The sequence below is a fragment of the Pleurodeles waltl genome, chromosome 4_2 (assembly GCF_031143425.1).
Source record: "Pleurodeles waltl isolate 20211129_DDA chromosome 4_2, aPleWal1.hap1.20221129, whole genome shotgun sequence".
NCBI lineage: Eukaryota > Metazoa > Chordata > Amphibia > Caudata > Salamandridae > Pleurodeles > Pleurodeles waltl.
In genome coordinates, this window is record NC_090443.1 from 70,580,644 (window position 1) to 70,600,784 (window position 20,141).

The following is a 20,141-nucleotide window of genomic DNA, read 5'->3' on the forward strand; positions in this document are numbered from 1 at the left end:
GCTCAGCGATGCCGTGGCGCTGGAGATGATAAACGGAAGATAGCTTATGTTTTATCCCTATCATTGTTGTGAGATGTGCGAGGATTGCAATAACAAAGTGTGTGCGATTGTCAGATCTTATCCTGTCTGGAATAGCCAAGCAGAGAAGGACCTCATGAATCAGAAAACTAGCAGTTGATTTAGCATCACAATGGACGCACGGTCCTGGTTCAATACATCGAGAAAAAGGGCAAACTACAACTATGAGATATAGATAGTTGTTGCACCTTTCTATCATATCCACAAAGTCGAGATGGAAGGCTTTAAAATGGCCTTGTGGTTGTGGAATAGTAGAATTTATCACCTTCAATGTGGGCTTTGGAGAGAATTGTTGACAAACAGTACAATTATGCATGTACATGGTAAGCATATCATGTAAGTTGGGAACAAACCAGTCTTGTTGTATTCGCATAAACAAATGATCTCTCGAGATGTGAGTTGATAAATGCAATTGATCAAGAGCTAACATAAGTGAAGCCTGAAGCATCACTGGTTTACCTGTAGATATCTATATATACATGAAGTCATCCCCTAGTCTCCCATAGCTGTTTCTAATGTGGTGGAGCAGCTTCCTGCAACTCTTTAAGATATAACCTCACTGTTTCGGCATAATGAGGTGGGATATTATTAGTATTAGTGTCAGATTCAGACTCAGACCGTGAGGCAGTCTGGGCCACCAAAACAGGGACATGTTGTGAGCCTGAAGATACAGATGGGGTGGGCGCCTAGCTGCATCTGTAGCTGCCCAATCTGCTAGTGCATTTCCCTGTGACACAAACATCTGTCCATTTGTATGTGCTGCACACTTCACAACTGTCAGTGCCTGTGTAATGCAAGTGCCTCAATTAAAGCCTCCAAAAGATTCCTATGTATAACAGGACTTCCAACTGAACTTGAGGAAACCTCTCCTGCTCCACCTCATTATGCTGGAATGTACAGTGGTAGTTACATAAGCTGAATCTTAATATATCATGATGATTTTTCCTGCTCCTTGTTTAAGAGCCAATTTCAAGGCAAACAATTCATTTGCTTGTACAGAATAATGTGCTTGTAGTGTTAACTGCTCAACTATGTGTAGAGTGTCTGGCGAATCATGCTGTTGTGCTCTGACTACTGCTGCACCTGTGTCTCTCATTCCTGTATTCTGACCAGTAGTAGAGAAACCATCAACACAATAGACAATACTACCTTGAATACGATCCTCCGTTGCTTGGCTAGATTCATTAGGGATATACGTTGAAGAGTCTAATATAGGATGAGCAAAGATTGTTTCCGCAAGCCTTTTCATGGCGGTGCAAACCACCATGAAAAGGCTGGCGGGAGGGGGACTCGTAATCCCCTAGGCAGCGCTGCCCTGGAGGATTACTCCGGCCGGGACTAAAGTGTCTGGAAACCGCCGGTCCCTGCGGTGCGACCGCGGCGGCAGGGATTTCACCGCCAGCCTGCTGGTGGTGAAATCCGCCACAACAACCCTGGCGGTCTTTAACCGCCAGGGTTGTAATGACCCCATGTATGTCCCTCAAAGAGTGTCAAAGCTGCCCCCATAACAGTGGGGGTGCTCTTCTGCACTGCAAAGGCTGCAGTGGTGAAAGCTTACTCGCAATGATAATGCCCTCTCATTACTGAATCCAACTGTCCACTAAAATATGCAATGGGTTTGTGTCCCAAGAAATATTTCTGCATAAGGACAGCTGTCACCAATTGATCATTGCAATGACAAATGAGATAAAACTCTGTGGTGTAACCCGGAGTCCCCAAAACTGGGGCATTTATTGTCTCAGTTTTCAATTTCTGGAAAATCTTCCTCATTATTGTTTCTCTCTTCCACCTGTTTAATAGAAGCTAGCAAAGGTGCTACTAAAGTGCTATAATAAAAAACCTAGGCCCTGATTTATACTTTTTTTGTGCTGCATTACCGTAATTTTTTTACGCAAAAGCGGGCCAAACTTACAAAATACAATTGTATTTTTTTACGCAAACGAAGGGGCAAACTTACAAATACACAATATGAAAATGCTGTCAAACAATGGCTGTCAGAATGAAGAGGGATACGAACAAAAGCATTCTTGGGATCTAAAACAAAGAAGTATTTAGCATCCTGAGGAATGTTCTTCAAAATGATGCAAGATTCAGGAAAATTGGAAATTCTGGTATTACTACATCATTCAAGAGGCTCAGATTGGACATGGGGGCGTGGCTGACCAGCAAGATGGCCACCACACTGTAATGCTCTGCTCGGCGGGGGAATAGATCCTCCAGTTTTTCTTGCTGAGCATCCGCCCGATCCCAGGGTTGCATTTGCAACCACGCAGGGAGGTTTTGCGAGTGGCGGCGGAGTGCTGTTTGGACGGCGGAAGGCGTGCCGACCGGCCAGGCGTCTCCGGGTGGGCCTAGCCGGATTTAAGGTGAGCGTGGGTTTCGGCTGTGGGGGCGGGCCTTGCAGCGACTGGAGCACTCTCTTGGATCTCTCAGGGGAGCGGCCCCTTGATTCACTGGCCTCCATGCGCTCCTACAGTTGGGGGTGGGGGTTTGGGAGTCGACCCCCACTCCCTGGCTCACACACACGGCAGCCTGATTTATTTTCCCTGCAGGGCCCGTTCTGCGGCCGGGACGGGCCGCGGGCATCTGCGGGGGTGTGGGCCCCTGGTGGTGCTGGGGGCCGGCCTCTCAAGCTCGTGTCCCTTGTGCCTGGGCAATTTCTGGAGTTTGCTACTGCCTGGGGGCTGTGGGGTTATGGCTCCCCCCTTCCCGTGTGTCAGGTTGGCAGCTGACTGAGGAGCTGTGACTCAGCGCTTTGGTCTGGTTTAGGGCCTGGAAGCAGATGACTGGTGGGGCCTGGTCAGTGGCGGGACTCGAGGCGCGGGGGCTGTTGCTGATCGCTCCTGCGGTGGGACTGGACTTGTGGCACTGGACGCGGGATCAGCTTGGTGGCCCCGACGCTTGGTTCCATACTTCAGGTTTTGACGAGACAGGTCCAGAGAATCGGAATACGTATCTGTGTGGTGTTTTTTGTCCTGGGTGGCCTTGCTTTGTGGGTGGCCGGTGCTGGTGCGGCATGGTGCACTCAATTGACGCTAACCTGGGGAACGGCGCTGAGGATGGGGAAGGCCAATCATAAGCAGCCTAAACTCACCTTTGATGGGGGTAAAAAGAAGAGCGCCGTTACTGGCCATTTGGCAGATGATTCGCCGCCCGAGGAGGGGGCTTCTGCTTCCTCCGTAAAGGCTATGTTTTTAGATCTCAAGCATAGCCTGGCTGGCATTGATGCTAAGCGTGACCATTTGACCGAGCAGATGGACCGCCTAAAGGAGCGGGTGGATGATCATGACGCTCGTTTCGAGCAGCTGGAATCTCGCTCCTCGGATTTGGAGGATGGACGCCACGGAGACGGAGAATAACTGCTGCGCATAAAACGTGTGCTGGAGGTGATCCGCAACAAGAATGAGGATCTGGAGGCCCGGTCCCCCCACAAAACCATTTGCATTCTTGGCCTCCCTGTGTCAACAGCTATGGGTCGTATGGAAGATTATGTTGAGACTATGCTGTCTGAGATATTTCCCAGTGAACTCTCTCAGGTACTGGTGATGGAGAGGACTCACAGGTCCCTGGGTCCTCGGCCGCCGCCAGGAACAGCGCCGCACCCTATAGTTGTTCGTTTGTTGAACTATCGTGACAGGGACACCATACTTAGACTGGCTAGAGAACGAAAACCTGTGATTTATAATAACACTGAGCTTAACTTTTTTCCTAACTATACCCCTGAGGTGCAGTCTGCTCGTAAGGCGTTTCTGACGGTCAAGCGCACTCTAAGTCAGACGGATGCCAAATTCTCCCTCATTTATCCAACTAAGCTCCGAGTGCAGCATAAGGACAAGTTGTATTTCTTTACAGATCCAAAATTAGCCGCCAAGTTTGCAAAATCGGTTCCTAAAAAGGCACCAACATAGGGTTTGAGGGATTCAGGCGGAGAGAGGGGTGCCCTAAGTGACAATGACTAAATGGTTTCTGCTGTTCCCGGGACATGGTAGCCCTGCTCGCTGCCTTATCACCCGTACACGGGTTATTGCTTCCAATCTGTAGGATGGCTGCTCTATTGTACCTTTTGCATCATGAGTTCCCCTGCCCCTGTCCCGTTTGAGATGGTGTATCGGCTGGCCTGTTTAATGCCCCTCTGGATTAGTCCCTTGATACTGTTTAACACTACTGTTTGGGATGTGTATTTGGGGATGGGTGGGATTGTAGCACACACCCAACTCGGGGGTCAGAATGGGTGGGGGGTTGGATTGTTCTGTTGTTGGACTACTTTCTCGGTCTTTCTTTCTTTGTACCTTCTCTCTTCTCTGCATGCTTATGAAGCCTTGCTTTTGATGGTGTGGAAGGACATATGCTTAGATACCTGTTTGGATTGGCAAGGAATAGCGTGATGCCTGTTCTCTGCCTATCTTGGAATGGGCATGGGCTGAATGATAGGCGTGAGGTGAGACTGCTGTCTGCCTATTTGCAGCGTCAAGCGATTGACATTCGCATGTTGCAGGAGACCCACCTGGTTTCGGCCACCCGAAATAGGATAAAGGCAGGCTGGATTGGAGAGTGTCACGTTGTGATGTATTCGTGCTATGCTAGAGGTGTGGCGATTCTGATTCGGAAAGGGTTATAGTGGCGTACCGAAAAGACGCTTGTGGATCCTGCTGGTCGTTACGTCATGCTGCGCGGCATGCTGCTGGATTGACCTTTTAGACTGGTATCGATTTACAGCCCTAATACTGATGACCCTGATTTTTTCCTGGAGGTGGGGCAGTTGATCGACTCTTTGGACTCTGGGACCTTGCTGTGGGGAGGAGATTTTAATGTGATATTGGACCCTGGGGCAGATCGTGAGAGCCTGGCTCGGCCACAGCATGTTGTGGCTGCTAGGGCTCTTTCGCATGTGATGTCTGAGGGTGCCATGATAGACATATGGAGAGTAAAGCATGGTACTGATAGAACGAGCACCTGTGTTAATTATACTCATAACAGCTGGTCCCGTATTGACAGATGGCTTGGTACCAGGGATGTTGTACTCTGGAAGCGGTCAGTTGAGCATATGGCACGCACTTTGTCGGACCACTCTCCAGTTTTGCTGGAGTTGGCTATTCCAGGAGGCCCCGCGCGGGCCTTCGCGTGGAGACTTCCTCATGGTGGTCTTAGAGATCAGGTACTCAGGACTGAGATCTGAGATGCCATCCTGAATTATTTCACTGAGAATCGGGGGTCGGTGGCTTCTGCTGGGACTGTGTGGGAGGTGTTTAAGGTAGTGATTCATAGCATTTGCCTCTCTAAGCAGCATGGAGTGCTGAAAGTGCTAAGGAGGGAGCTGGCGGAGATGGAGGCCCAGCTTGTTGAGCTGGAAAAGCGCTTAGCGACTGACTGGTCGGGCGACACTTTGGCCACCCTGAGAAGCAAGATGACACAGTTTAAGGAGGCGGCGTTACGAGAGGTTTGCTTCCTGGGAGGTACACTGCGGAGAGGAGATACGGAGAGGGAGAGAGAGAGCTGGTCGTACGCTGGCAGGCATGCTCCGTAGGCCGTGGGCAAGTAATTATATTGCAGAGTTGTCGGATTCAGACGGTGAGAGTCACACTGGCACGTTCTCACTAAATTCTATGCGGATCTGTATGCGGAACCCCCGCGTTGGATTCTGCTGAGGCCACTGATTACTTTGCGGATATCAGTTTGTTGTGGTTTGAGATTTCTCACAGGTTATATCTTGATGCCCCCTTTTTGGTGGAAGACGTGGTTCAGGCGATCCGCGGCTTGCTTGGGGATAAGGCACCAGGGCTGGACGGCTTAACGGCATCCTTCTACAAGGAATATGCTGATATCATTGCGCTGCACCTCCTGGAGGTTTATGCGGAAGCTCTGGATGCCGGCGTTATTCCTGCCTCACCGCGAGAGGGTCTCATTATCACTATTTTAAAGCCGGGGAAAGATCCGTGCAGCTGTGACTCCTACTGCCCCCTTTCATTAATCAACATAGATAATAAGATCCTGCCGAAGCTAATTGCTGCTCGATTGCAGCCTTTACTCCCATCCTTGGTGCTGCCGGATCAATCTGGCTTTGTGCCGGGCCGCTCTACCTTGCATAGTCTCTGTACCTACTTTGCGGTATATGACATGATCGACCCTGATGACCGTGCGGCTGCGGTGTCCTTAGATGCAACCAAGGCCTTCAACTTTCTTGCGTGGTTGTACATGTTTTCTTTTCTAGCTCGGATGGGTCTGAGCTCCAGGTTTATCCAACTGATTTGAATGTTATATTCGAGACCTTCAGCCCGGCTGAGAGTGAATGGGACCATTTCTGATCCCTTCCCGATAGCTAGAGGCACTCGTCAGGGCTGCCCACTATCTTAGTTGCTTATTGCAATAGCGATGGAGCTGCTGGCTGCTCGTTTGAGGCAACACCACAATCATGGAGGATTGGCATTTCGGCAGCGGCCAATACTAATTTCTATGTATGCAGATGATATTGCCCTGTATATCCGCGATCCGCAGAGGAATCTTGATGCCCTGCTAGATGAAATAGTGAGCTTTGGACGATTCTCCGGGATTACCATTAACTGGTCTAAGTCGGTTGTGTTGCCTCTTTCTGTGGCTAGGACACAGTTCCCCTCTGAATATCCCATCGGCTGGGCTGATGGCCCGGTGTGGTATTTAGGCATCTGGCTGAGCGGGGGACGTCAATATGCTTTGGTCAGCGAATTACGGCAGAGCTATATATTTCTATATATGTTTATCAACCTACCCCTTGTTCTTAATATGAGTTTTTTTAAAGGTTTAGGTACCCACTGGTGAAGTTGGTCTGGGTGGGAAGACAGCCCAGAATTTCGTGGGAGAGATTGACACTCAAAAAAGGGGCTCAGATCCTGAACCGTATGCCAAGTATTACCCTTAGATTTGTAACTGGATAAATAGGAGTATTACAAGGAGACACTCTAGGGTAAATTACTCTTGCTGTAGCAACGGCTGTGTAGTAGGAGTAATGCCCTCATCTGCTCCTTTAGAAAGATGATACTGTCTCACCCTAGGTAGAATAGCACTTTCCTTCAGTGTAATTCTAAATGGAGCAGCAGTACAAATAAGACCTACATCATGGGGACCCTTAGTCTACAAGGTGTCTGCTACTTGGGAAGGATCTACGTCCCTGACAGAATCAAAAGCTCTACATGGTGTGGGTTTACTTACTTCTAATATAACACATGCTCACAAGACATGATTATGGTCACTGGCTATCAGAGTGCCATTGGTTGGTGTTAGCTCTAAGACCTCTATTTGTAATAACAACTCATTGTCAGGTATCCAAGAATCTTGTCTTTGTCGCCCTAAAAAAACTTGAATTTGGTCATAAGAAATCTTCCCAAAAAAATAGCTGGAGCAGCTGGAAAGAACAATGAACAGCCATCAATGTACCTCCCTCCTATTTCCATTTCCACTGATTTAGTAAATGGAACCCCCACTACTACCCCAGAGACTCCTTGTGTGCCCACTGATCTAGTACAAATTGGGAGGTTTCCCTCTCTATGACAAGATTGGGTTGCTCCTGTATCTACGAGGAATGCATACCTCTTGTCTTTGATAGCTACTGTCCACAGTGATTTCCTCATCTGGCCCGTGCATTTCTGACAATTCTGTGCACATGGAACTACTCTGTGGGCACCTTCTTTATGTGTATCCTCCTGCATAATTTGTCTAGAAAGGTTTTCCTCCTCTCACAATCACACTTCCCTGTCCACTTTGAGGTGGAGTTGCCATTGGGGATGCTTGGTAACTTTGCTGTGGTGGCATTTTTTTGCACCTGAGGCATTGGTGGTTGCCGCACATTTTGTTGTGGCTTCTAAGGTATATATATTATTTGTGGGTTTGACTGTGGCTGCACTACTGTGTTTCCTGGCTGATTATAAACACCTGTCATTCCATTTTGTTCATCCCATCTCAGTCGTGCAATCTCCAATAAATTGTCCATATATATGACAGTAATAGCATGTTTGATCCATCTTTTGCGGACCTAACCTTCCTATTCCTCCTCGTCCTTCTCTGCTACTTACTTGTGCCCTTACATTATCCTGCTGTTGTTGATACTGTTGTTGGGTGGTCCCTGGGACTGATCCCACAGACATTGCAGTCATCGGAGTGTTGGCTGCTACTACAGCTCTTTCCATTGCTCCTTTCTTTGGCAACTTTTACTTTACTAACTGTAGGGAGCTGGCCTGGTGTGTGGTGGGTACCTTAGGTACCTACACCTTATGCCAGGTCCAGCTATCCCCTATTAGTGTAGTGTAGGCAGTGTCTAGAAGCCAGGGTCACTAGAGGTAGCTGTGGATGAGCAGCCAAGGCTTCTGTAGGAGACATGCAAAGCTCATGCAATACCACTGTTGTCACACAGTACTTACAAACATGGAAGAAAACACTCAGTGTTACAAAAATAAAGGTACTTTATTTTAGTGACACAATTACCAAAAAGTACTAGAGAGGCACCCTCCAATAGGAGGTAAGTAACACATTAGATATGTACACTAGTAATCAGAAATAGGCATTGAGAGTGTCAGAAAACAGTGCAAATAGTAATAAACAATAGTGACACTAGTGGGAGCCCAAACCATATACTAAAAAAATGGAATGCGAATGCAGGGCCATCACCGAGGTAAGTGGAATGTGTAGAGGGGAGCTGGAGGAACTAGGAAACCCCAAAGGTAAATACCACAGTGCCCCCCAGGGACCAGGAAGAAAGGAGTAAGGTACTAGATTTTCCCTGAACCACCCAAAAGGACTAAAAGGCAGAAAATGCAACACCCAGACAAGACTGCAAGAAACCAGCGGTGGATTCCAGAAGAGGAAGACCTGTGGAAGAAGGGGACCAAGTCCGAAGTCACAGAAGTGTCCAGTGGGGGCAGGAGCCACTACCCACCCATCTGTGGTAGAAGGAGTTGGTCGACGATAGGATGAAGACGGTCAGCAATGCAGCCCTGGAGCTGGAGAAGAGTTCCTGGAGGATGCAGTTGACATCCCACGCTGTATGGATTATTGCAGTCAGTCAGTGGTGTAGAAAACCCACAAACAAGCCTTGGCAAAAGCAGAAGTCACGTTGAAGCAAAAGTGGAGCTGCCGGGGACCAGCAAGGTCCAGGAGGATTCAACCCATGGGGGGAGTCCTGAGGGGACCCTCAGCAAGGCAGAGAGTCCACAGAAGAAAAGGCAGCCCCCACAAAAGACCCACTGGAAGGGGAACCAGGAGTCATGCAGCACAACTGGAGAAGGGTCCCACACCGCAGGAGAACCACGCAGAGGGCTATGCATCACAGGAAGAAGTCCTGGGGGCTGGGGCTACATGGAGCCTGAAGATCCCTTGGAGGAGATGCCAACAAGCCTTGGTAGATGCAAGAGACATGGTGCATGGGGGTACTGTCCTGCGTGGGAAGGCAAGGGCTTACCTTCACCAATGTTAAACAGCTGGCAGAGAGGACCAAGAGGACTACTCCAGACCACCACCCATGATGCAGGAACCACGCAGCTCAGGATGAGAGGAGATCTTCGCAGCCGGTCGTCTTGCATTTGGTGCCTGCAGGGGAGTGACTCCTTCAATCCAAGGGTGATTCCTTCTTCCTTCTCATGCAGGCTGAAGAGTTGCCACCCTCAGAGGATGCACAGCTGGGGAAGTGTTGCAGAAGCTTGAAGGAGCTGTGGAAACAATGTTGCAAGCAGAGTCTTCATCATGGATGCAGATTGTCAGTTCCTGGAGGGTCCAATCGCAGTTCCAGTGGCTAGAAGTCGAAGTAGAGGTTGCAGAGGAGTCCTGCTGGAATCTTGCAAGCCGAATCTGAGGACACACCCCAGAGGAAGACCCTAAATAGCCCAGAAAGGGGGATTGGTCACCTAGCTAGGTGACCACCTATCAGGATGGAGCTCTGACGTCACCTGCCTGACCTGGCAACTCAAATGATCCCAGAGGCCCCTGCCCACCTTGGATTCAAGTGACCTATGTCCAGTATTCACATAAAATGGCATTCCCACACTCACAAAGTCCAGGAAAATGGAACTGGAGTTCGTAGAGGGTACCTCTGCTAGTGCAGGGGTGCCCTCACACACAGGTACTTGCACCCTGCCCTCTGGGCTAGGAGGGCCTACCATAGGGGTGACTTACAGTGACCTGTAGTGAAAAGGTAAATGCACCTTTTCATGCAGGCTGCAACTGCAGGCCTGCAGTTACAGTTTACATGGGCTCCCTATGGGTGGCATAATACATGCTCTAGCCCATGGGGATCCCTGGTTCCCCGATGCCCTGGGTACTATATACTAGGGACTTACATGGGGGCACCAATATGCCAAATGTTGGTTGTATGTGTTTCAAGTAACCAAGTTTAATGGGAGAGAGCATAATCACTGGTTTCCTGGTTAGCAGAATCCCAGTGAACACAGTCAAAAACACTGACAACAGGCAGAAAATGGGGGTAACCATGCCAAGAAAGAGGGTTCTTTCCTGCACTAAATTGGCTGTTTTTTCTCTGTCACCTGCTGCTTGGTTCTCTCTTTTTCCTGCTTCCTTTTACAGAAATGGATTATATGTGCCTGTGTATCTGTCAAGGGCTTGGCTTTCAATGCCACTATATTATCAAGGTTGTATTGTACTTCAGAGGGTAAACTCATTTTCACTCCCTGTTACTTCCCAACCCTGACCTACTTCTTGAGTCCAGTTTTCTTTCATCCTGCTAAGAAACTGAGCAGGATAGTCATTTGGCTGCATTGAGGGCCCCAGTGACTGGCCTGTCAGGATACATGTTCCTCAACTGATCCAAAACTACTCTCTGAACTACACTGAATGCGGAACCATCATACCTAGTCTCAGTGAAAGTAACATTTCTTACTTTCTGAAAAATGTATCTGTCTCATCTCCTATACAAGAGCTCAGTAAACTCTTTAGGTCACCTACTGCCAGGGTGATATCCGCAGTTTGCTTTTGAAAGGACCTAATCCATTTCCCTGCTCCCTCTGTAAGTGGCGGCAACAACTTTTTAATATTATCCTTGTCCATTTGTGGCCAAGGAACATAATGAGGTGCCCCAGGCCTGTTACGTATATATGGGAATTATGGGAAATTGGGGGTTGGGCTGTCTGGCATATTTTTGCCACATGTGCAAACATTTCCGCATGAAGAGAATATCTCAGTCTGACTCTCCCTCACCATAAAGAATACAATTTTGCTCACTTGCCATGCCACATGGATCAAAGGACTCTTCTTGTGGCCATGGACTTATCTGTGGGGCTTAAACTTCAGTCCATCCTGCTAAATTAACCACATAAGGTACAACACTGTCCCAACTATTTTCTCCTTCAGCAACTATCTCACTAGGGGTGAGATCAGTGCTGTGCACAACTGACTGAACACTCATCTGCTCCACTGGTTTATCATGTAGTGTCAATCCTCCCATAGCTTCACAAAATCCCATCCTGGGGTCTGGCTGGCCATGCATTCGCTGAAACCTCTCAAGCTCTAGAGAACATGTCCTGCTCTCTTTCTTTAGCGTCAGTGTGATTAGGCAATCTCATCACTCCATTTGTATGGTCAAGATAAATAAGGGGCCTTTCTCGAGTACGAATTTCATAAGTAGAACGCCCAACCTCTGAAAATAGAAGTATTTCCTCTATGTTATCTAAACACCTATGTATCAACTCTATTCTATTTGCCATTCTCCCTAAACGTCCCTGAATCTGCCCTGAAAGATTATCATTATGGGGGTCATTCTAATCTTGGCGGGCGGCAGGAGCCGCCCGCCAAGCGGGAACCGCCAGAAGACCGTACCGCGGAGTGGAAAGGGTGCGACGGGTGCAGTTGCACCCGTCGCGATTTTCAGTGTCTGCTATGCAGACACTGAAAATCTTTGCGGGGCCCTGTTAGGGGGCCCCTGCAGTGCCCATGCCATTGGCATGGGCACTGCAGGGGCCCCCAGGGGCCCCACGACACCCGTTCCCACCAGCCAGGTACTGGCGGTCAAAACCGCCAGAACCAGGCTGGCGGGAAGGGGGTCGGAATCCCATGGCGGCGCTGCCTGCAGCGCCGCCATGGAGGATTCTTCAGGCCAGGGGAAAACCGGCGGGAAACCGCCGGTTTCCCTTTTCTGACCGCGGCTTTACCGCCGCGGTCAGAATTGGCCTGGATGCACCGCCAGCCTGTTGGCGGTGCATCCGCGGTCCCCGGCCCTGGCGGTCTATGACCGCCAGGGTCGGAATGACCCCCTATATCCTTTTCTCATTGTTTCTCTCGCATCCCTACTATCCTTCCTTTGTGATAACCATTTCTGAATGCTCTCTGGCAAAACTATTAAAATCCCCTTCTCCTTCTGCCAAGGTGGCAAGTTATCTTCAGTCCTCCTAAAAACCTCATCTCTTTCTTGGGATACTGGCCATCGCATCATACAAAAAGCCCTGTCTACATAGTTATTCCATCTAGCATCATCTACATCTTTCTGTTGTAGAGCAGACATCCGTTTCCTAGCTACTCTTCCTGTTACATCCCTCTTCTGTAATAAGTGTGATGCTGTTGATGAAATATGTGACTGATTGCAACTGTCTGCTAGACCCTGCTATTCACCTCTACCCTCCTGGGGAGAAACTTATCTAAATGCAGTGTAAACTGCACTTCTGATTGTCCTGAAAACTGAGCATAACCCACCCCTACTTATTGTCTGGGAGTACTTGTATGGCTTTGACATCTGTGGGACAAAATTATGGGACTCTTTTGGGGATTGTGAAGGGGTCTCAAATGCAAGATTCTCAAATCCCACTGCGGCTTACTGTAGCTGTGTCAGTGGGTAAATATCAGGTATCTTAGGGGGGGAGTACTCACTGAGTCATAGAGAGGTGGGGAGCAGACAGGGTACTAAGGGTATCAATATTTGAGAAGTCCTTACACTTCTCACAAAAAACTCGCCAGAAGGCTAAGGTGGCTTCTCGCTTCTGCATTCATCTCCTGCATATTTACTCTTAAGGTATATAATAATATGCTCTAGTATTTTGTCATCAAATTTCCCTTCCTTTGGCCAGGGATACATATGCTTCTGGGTATCCTTAACCCACTCCTGCAATATTTCTTTATTTTGTTCTGATCCTCTAAAAAGGTCTTCTGCATGTGCTCTAAGGGAGTCTCCATAATTCCACCATATTTTTAACCACTTTTGCAATTTAACTTTTATCTGTCTACTTAATATTTCTCTTTTGAAATTTTTTACACTAGACCATACAAACAAGAAATCCATCAATTTGTCTTTTCAACCATATGTTAAAATTATACATCATAATAACACAATACAGTATCATACAACAACCCCACTGTGGCCACATTTCTATATACACACATACACACGCACTCATAATCAACATTTTAAAAATATGAACACTTCAACTACTTTTAAATGTTAATCACAATTGTTTTGACTCTAAATAGTAAATACTGTTGGTAGCAATCGGTCACTTCCCTCTGTGCTCAACAGAGGATAACCCTCAAACCATGCATCTCATAGACCACGGGATGACTTCTGGACATTAGGTCCAGGACAGTAATTTGGGTGTCCAGATTGTATTTGTAGGTAAAGTTTAACTACATGGGCCTTTCAGCCACCCCTCTATGTCAAAATATTGGAACACATATTGGAAACACAACTTTGAATCACCCACATTGACCACTTCCAATTTTTACATTGGGATAAACACTCTACTGACTATGCAGTGCCTAACTTAATATCGAGCAACACATGTACACAATCTTGCATGCGATAACCATATATCCTTATATTTACATTATATCCCTGTTTACCATTGTCAGAGATACAAGTTATACAATCTATACAAAACATGGAACAAAGTCTGCATTGTCCTCACCTTAAAACATGGCAATCACTGGGTGCTACCCACCCCCGTCAGTAAGCAGAACTTTAGATAACATGGTGTCTGCTTACTTCAACAAAAATGGGCAATTATCTATGCAGCATGGGTAGGCAGTATTCCTGTGGCAGTAGTTGGTTGAGGGCAAAAAGGGACTCCTCTGCTGACTCGCCAAATGTTGCAGTGAATCTTAAGATAAAAAAAGACAAGACTCCTCTCTGCAAGGCAAAAACTGCTTTTTACTGTTGCGGCAGGAAGAGAAGCTATCTCCATATAGGTAAATAGCTGCCTAAATTTACTGCTTTACATGCAGCCACTTATATGTCGACATGAACAATGCTTGTTACAAAATGCCAAAAAATAACTTAGCAGTTGCATGTTTGTTGCAAAACATCACATCACATCACCGATGTCCATAAATCAATCAAGTTCAATTCAAGTTCAATTCAGCTTTATTTCAGCAAGGTAATGCCCTTAAAGCAAATTTGACACACAGGCCATCATTATGACACTGGCGGTAAGTACCGCTTACCGCCATGCTGACTGCCGCCAACATACCGCGGCTGCAGCAGATTATCGCTACCCATATTATGACACACACATAGCAATCCGTCACTATACAGCCACACACACAAGTCCGCCAGCCCAAAGGTCAATGATAAACTGGCGGTAACAAAACCCACACCGTTATGCCAACAGAACTACGCCCACAACATTATGACCCATGAATCACTGCGGTGGACATTCAATGGCGGTAAACCATTGGCAGGACATACCGCTCAAAATACACACATACATACAAAACAACACTATATTGGACAATTTGAATAACACACACCTGACACCCATACACACACCACACACCCACATCACTATAAAATACCCACCCACATTACCCACAACCCTTTACGACTACAAACAATTGCCACAAGAGAGATAGCAAGACCACAGACACACACCACCATCACCTATACACTAACCATGCACCTTACATCACACACCCCAACACATCACCCCACACACCCTCACCCACACCACTCACACTACACCCATGGCATCACAACGACACCCCAGGTTCTCAGAGGAGGAGCTAAGGGTCATGGTGGAGGAAATCATCCAGGTAGAGCCACAGCTATTCGGATCACAGGTGCAGCAGACATTCATTGCTGGGAAGATGGAGCTATGACGGAGAATCGTGGACAGGGTCAACGCCTTGGGACAGCAACCCAGAACAAGGGACGACATCAGGAAGAGGTGGAACGACATACGGGGGAAGGTGCGTTCCACAGCAGCAAGACTCCAACTAGCTGTACAAAGGACTGGCTGTGGACCCCCACCTCCTCCCTCACAACTAACAACATGGGAGGAGCAAGTCTTGGCAATCATGCATCCTGAGGGCCTGGCACGAGTAGGAGGAGGACTGGACTCTGGTAAGTCAAATCTCTATTACTGTTCCCCCCCCCTACATGCATGCCATCACATACCACCACCTTCACCCCCACACCCAGCACTTCATCACCTCCCACATACCCCACCATCACAACCCACTCATCCCAATACCAAGCCCTGCATGTAACACCAATGCATGGGCACCCTTCACAGAACTGCATGGACACCAATCATCACTGCATGCACACTAGAGAGAATCACCTAGCCCACCAAATAACTACTCACACAAGGCAAAGCTGCCAGGGCAATAACAACCATAGAGGGCAACCCACCCATGCACAATATGTCACGCACATTTTTCCTTCTTCTTGTACACGCAGAAACAATAACACAGCATTTACATCCCCCACAGGTCCCCCACCCAACGTCACCAGAGAGGAGGTGCCAGCAGCATCCAGTCTCCCCCCAGAAGATGCCCACAGTGATGACAGCAGCTCTGGATGCCTGGATCTGGATGACCAACCTGGCCCATCAGGGACTTCCGGACAGTTGGTTACCCAGGCACAGACCCATACCACCACAGAGCCTCCCCCCTCAGGAAACACCAGCACAGTACCCACCCAGCGGGCCCGTACCTCTGTCCCCAGGACACGTCAATCAGCAGTGTCTCCACCACTACAGGGACCCCAGGGCAGCCCACAAACACAAGACGATCAGGGACCTGGGCTCAGTGGCAGTGGGCACATGGTTCAGGGGACAGAGGCACAGGACAACAGGGAAGCTGGGAGGACTGCTGTGTGACAGGGGGAGGACAGGCCCAGGGAACTGACTCTCCAGGAGGCACTCACCAACATCCTGGGAGCATACGACCATTCCCAGGAGACGATGGGCCAGATACTGGACAAGTTGCAGGAGACCCAGCGGCTGCAGGAGGGACAGTACCTGGGGATCAGGGAGGACTTGAAGGACATCAACACCACCCTGGTCACCATTGCAGGGGTGCTGGCAGACATGGCCAACACCATGAGGGAGGCAGTGGCACACCAGCGGGCCCCGGACACTAGCCAAACCGATGAACAGCCTTCAACCTCCGAAGCCGCTAGTGGACAGGAGGCCCCGCCACAGGACCAACAGGCCACCAGCACCCCACCCCCTGCAGAAGGAAAACCACCCCGCAAACGGTCCCTGCGATCCAGACAGAAGCCAGAGACTATTGCCAAGACCTCGCCAGGAAATAAGACTCTCCTGATTGTCACCCTTTTGTCCCACTCTGTCACCCTGTCCACCTTGAACTGCCATTGCTCCCCTTCCTATGCCCCCTTGGGCAATGCACCTGTGATACAAATAGACTGTACTCCAACCTAGACTTTCCTCCACCATCACCCCAGCCCATTGAACATCCCCCTCTACTTATTGGCACTTAAATAAACACCATTTTAATAAATACAAGTATGGAGTCTGTCAAATGATTGAACTATGTATTTGTTTAACAAGCTTTAAACACTGCAATACAACTGTAAAGTAATGTATACATAGGAATGACTTGTAGTTGGCTGCAGTCAACACACCAGGAGCGATAGTGGGGCACACATATCTGCAAACAGAGATGCCAAAGTGTACAGTAAGTGCCATAGAAGTGGGAAAATCAGCCTGCCAGTGACAATGTCATACACAAAACTGTCAATTAAAAGTGAAGTTATAGTGTCTTACCTGTGTGTCATTGGAAGTATTGTCATATTATTGCACTTTCTCATCCTCATCCTCTGCCTCCTCATCTTCACTGTCCACAGGGTCCACTGCTGCCACATGCCCATCTCCAGCCTCATCCTCCTGCTGAAAAGGCTCCTGGCGACGTAAGGCAAGGTTATGCAACATACAGCATGCCGCGATGATCTGGCACACCTTCTTCGGTGAGTAGTACAGGGATCCACCTGTTAGATGGAGGCAACGAAACCTGGCCTTCAGGAGGCCAAAGGTCCTCTCTATAATTCTTCTTGTTCGCCCATGTGCCTCATTGTAACATTCCTCTGCCCTTGTCCTGGGGTTCCTCACAGGGGTCAGTAGCCATGAGAGGTTGGGGTAACCAGAGTCACTTGCAAATATTGAGGGACAACTGTTAGACACACAATAACCCTTACGGCCCACACCATACCCATACACCAACATACACTGGGTGGGAAGCAGGGCTCACCTATTAGCCACACCCGGTGCCTCTGGAGTTGAGCCATCACATATGGTATGCTGCTATTCCTCAGGATAAAGGCATCACGCACAGACCCAGGATACTTTGCATTGACATGGGAGATGTACTAGTCCGCCAGGCACACTATCTGCACATTCATGGAGTAAAAGCTCTTTCGATTTCTGAACACCTGTTCATTTCTCCGGGAGGGGGGGGGCAATGCAGTATGTGTACCATCAATAGCCCCAATAATGTTGGGGATATGTCCCATTGCATAGAAATCAGCTTTCACTATGGCCAAATCCTCCACCTGGGGGAAAACGATGTAGCTGCGCCTGTGTTTAATCAGGGCAGACAACACTCTGGTCAGCACTGTTGAGATTATTGGCTGACACATTCCTGCTGCCAAGCCCACTGTCACTTCGAAAGAGGAAGTTGCCAGGAAATGGAGCACAGATAGGACTTGCACAAGAGAGGGGATCCCGGTGGGCTGACGGATAGCAGATATCAGGCAGGTTCCAATTGGGCACACAGCTCTGTGATTGTGGCCCAGTCCAATCTATAGGTGAGGATAATGTGCCTGTCCTCCATTGTTGCCAAGTCCACCAGGGGCCTGTACACGGGGGGATGTCTCCATGTCTCCATCTCCTATTCTTCCGCAGTGGTTGCAATCAAGGGTGCAAAATGGTGAATAGCTGGTCAGTATTCCATATTTCCAAACACTATACTGCATTGCATGTTGTTTCTGTAACAGTATATTGTTGGATAGGCCCAAATGGTGCCTATGTGTACTGTGATGCAGTTAGGCGCCCGGGCCTGCCCCCCCACCTGAAATGGTGTCCGCCTGTCCTGTATGGAGGGACATGTGGAAATGAGGTAATTCCGCTAACGTTGGGTGCCGTTGAGGGAGGCGGTCGAGAACCGCCGTGCAACTCCTCATTGGATACCATTGGGCCCTATGGGTTCCAGTGGCCAATGGCGATGTACGCCGGCAGTAACGGTACGCACTGCCGCGGATGTGACTGTCATTTTCTATCTGTTCACTCACTTGCTACCTGACCTTCAACAGGAGAGGACCTACACTGCATGTGCTGCTGTGACCTGTGTCTAGAACTGACCATGGCTCGTGTCACTGGGGAAAGGGCCCCTGCCTTCACCGTGAGGGAGTTGGAGAGACTGGTGGATGGGGTCCTACCCCAGTAATGAATGCTGTATGGGCCTCCAGACCAACAGGTGAGTACACTGTGAGCACGATGCATGGGGCATGAATGCATGGAGTGCTGCGTGTGAGGGCCTCGTGTGGGGGGGTTGGTGTAAGGGCCTTGGGCAGCGTGCTGCATTTATGGTGGGCAAGATCTGTGCGTAAGGGGATGTGAGGACTATGGTGGGCCATGAGTGTAACAGGCAGGACGGTCTGACTGATAAATTTGCCTATGTGTATTTCTCTGCAGGTCAGCCCCCATCAAAAAAAGGGTATATGGCGTGCCATCGCCAAGGACGTGTGGACCCTGGGGGTCTATGGCAGGTGGAGCATCCACTGTCGGAAACAGTGGGAGGACCTAAGACACTGGGCTTGGAAGACGGCAGAGGCCCAGCTGGGGATGGCCTCCCAATGAGGAAGGGGTGTCTGTTGAACCCTGACCCCCCTGATGGCCCGCATACTGGCGGTGGCCTATTCAGAGCTGGAGGGGCACTTGGGGGCATCACAGCAGCCACAAGGAGGTGAGTACAGTGCCACAATATACTACTTGCGCGTGGTGGGGTGGCATCGGGGTGGGGATGTGGTGCCCCTAGGCCTTGCCGGACATTGCAGGGTAGGACCCATGTTGGGCAGGGTCTGATGTAAAACTCCTCCAACCAAGGTAGTAGGCATCCACTACTGGGCAGGGGTCTATGGGTCTCAGGTACGCTGCAATTGGCATTAGGTATCTCAGTCCATGGGCTGGTGACTAGCACTGTGACTGTTAGTGCATTGCCTAGTGCGTAGGGCTGTTCCCTGTGTGTGTCATGTACGCCAACGGTGGTGTTGTTGCCGCCATTGACCAAGGGTATCCTTTGTGTCCCCCCACTTTTTGTTTTGTCACCCTATCCTTATGTGCATTAGCATCATCTGGCGGGGAAGAAGAGGCACCAGCGACGGGGAGAGCTGCATCCCACAGGGCCCAAGGGGCCGAATCCACCGATGGTGAGAGCACCAGTAGGACGGAGGGCGAGGGGAGCACTACGGCGAAGACTGGAGGGGACAGTTCTTACAGTGATACCTCCTCCAATGGAAGCTGCCTGGTGGTGGCGGACACCTCTGTGCCCACCCCAACCTAGGTACAGCCACCACCCCCGTCCCAGCACTGCCCTCCCAGCAGCCCCTCAGCATGTTTCCTGTGCCCGCTCACTCAGGAGGGTGGGCACCTCCTACGTCCCAGGCACCTCAGGCCCTGCCCCAGTTAGCCCTGCTGCCCTGAGTGAGGAGGCTATTGACCTCCTGCGATCCATCTCTGTTGGGGAGTCAACCATTGTGAATGCCATCCAGGGGCTGGCAGCACATTTGCAACAAACAAATGTATTCCTGGAGGGCATTCACTCTGGCATGGTGGCCCAACGGAGATCAATCCAGGCTCTGGCGTCCT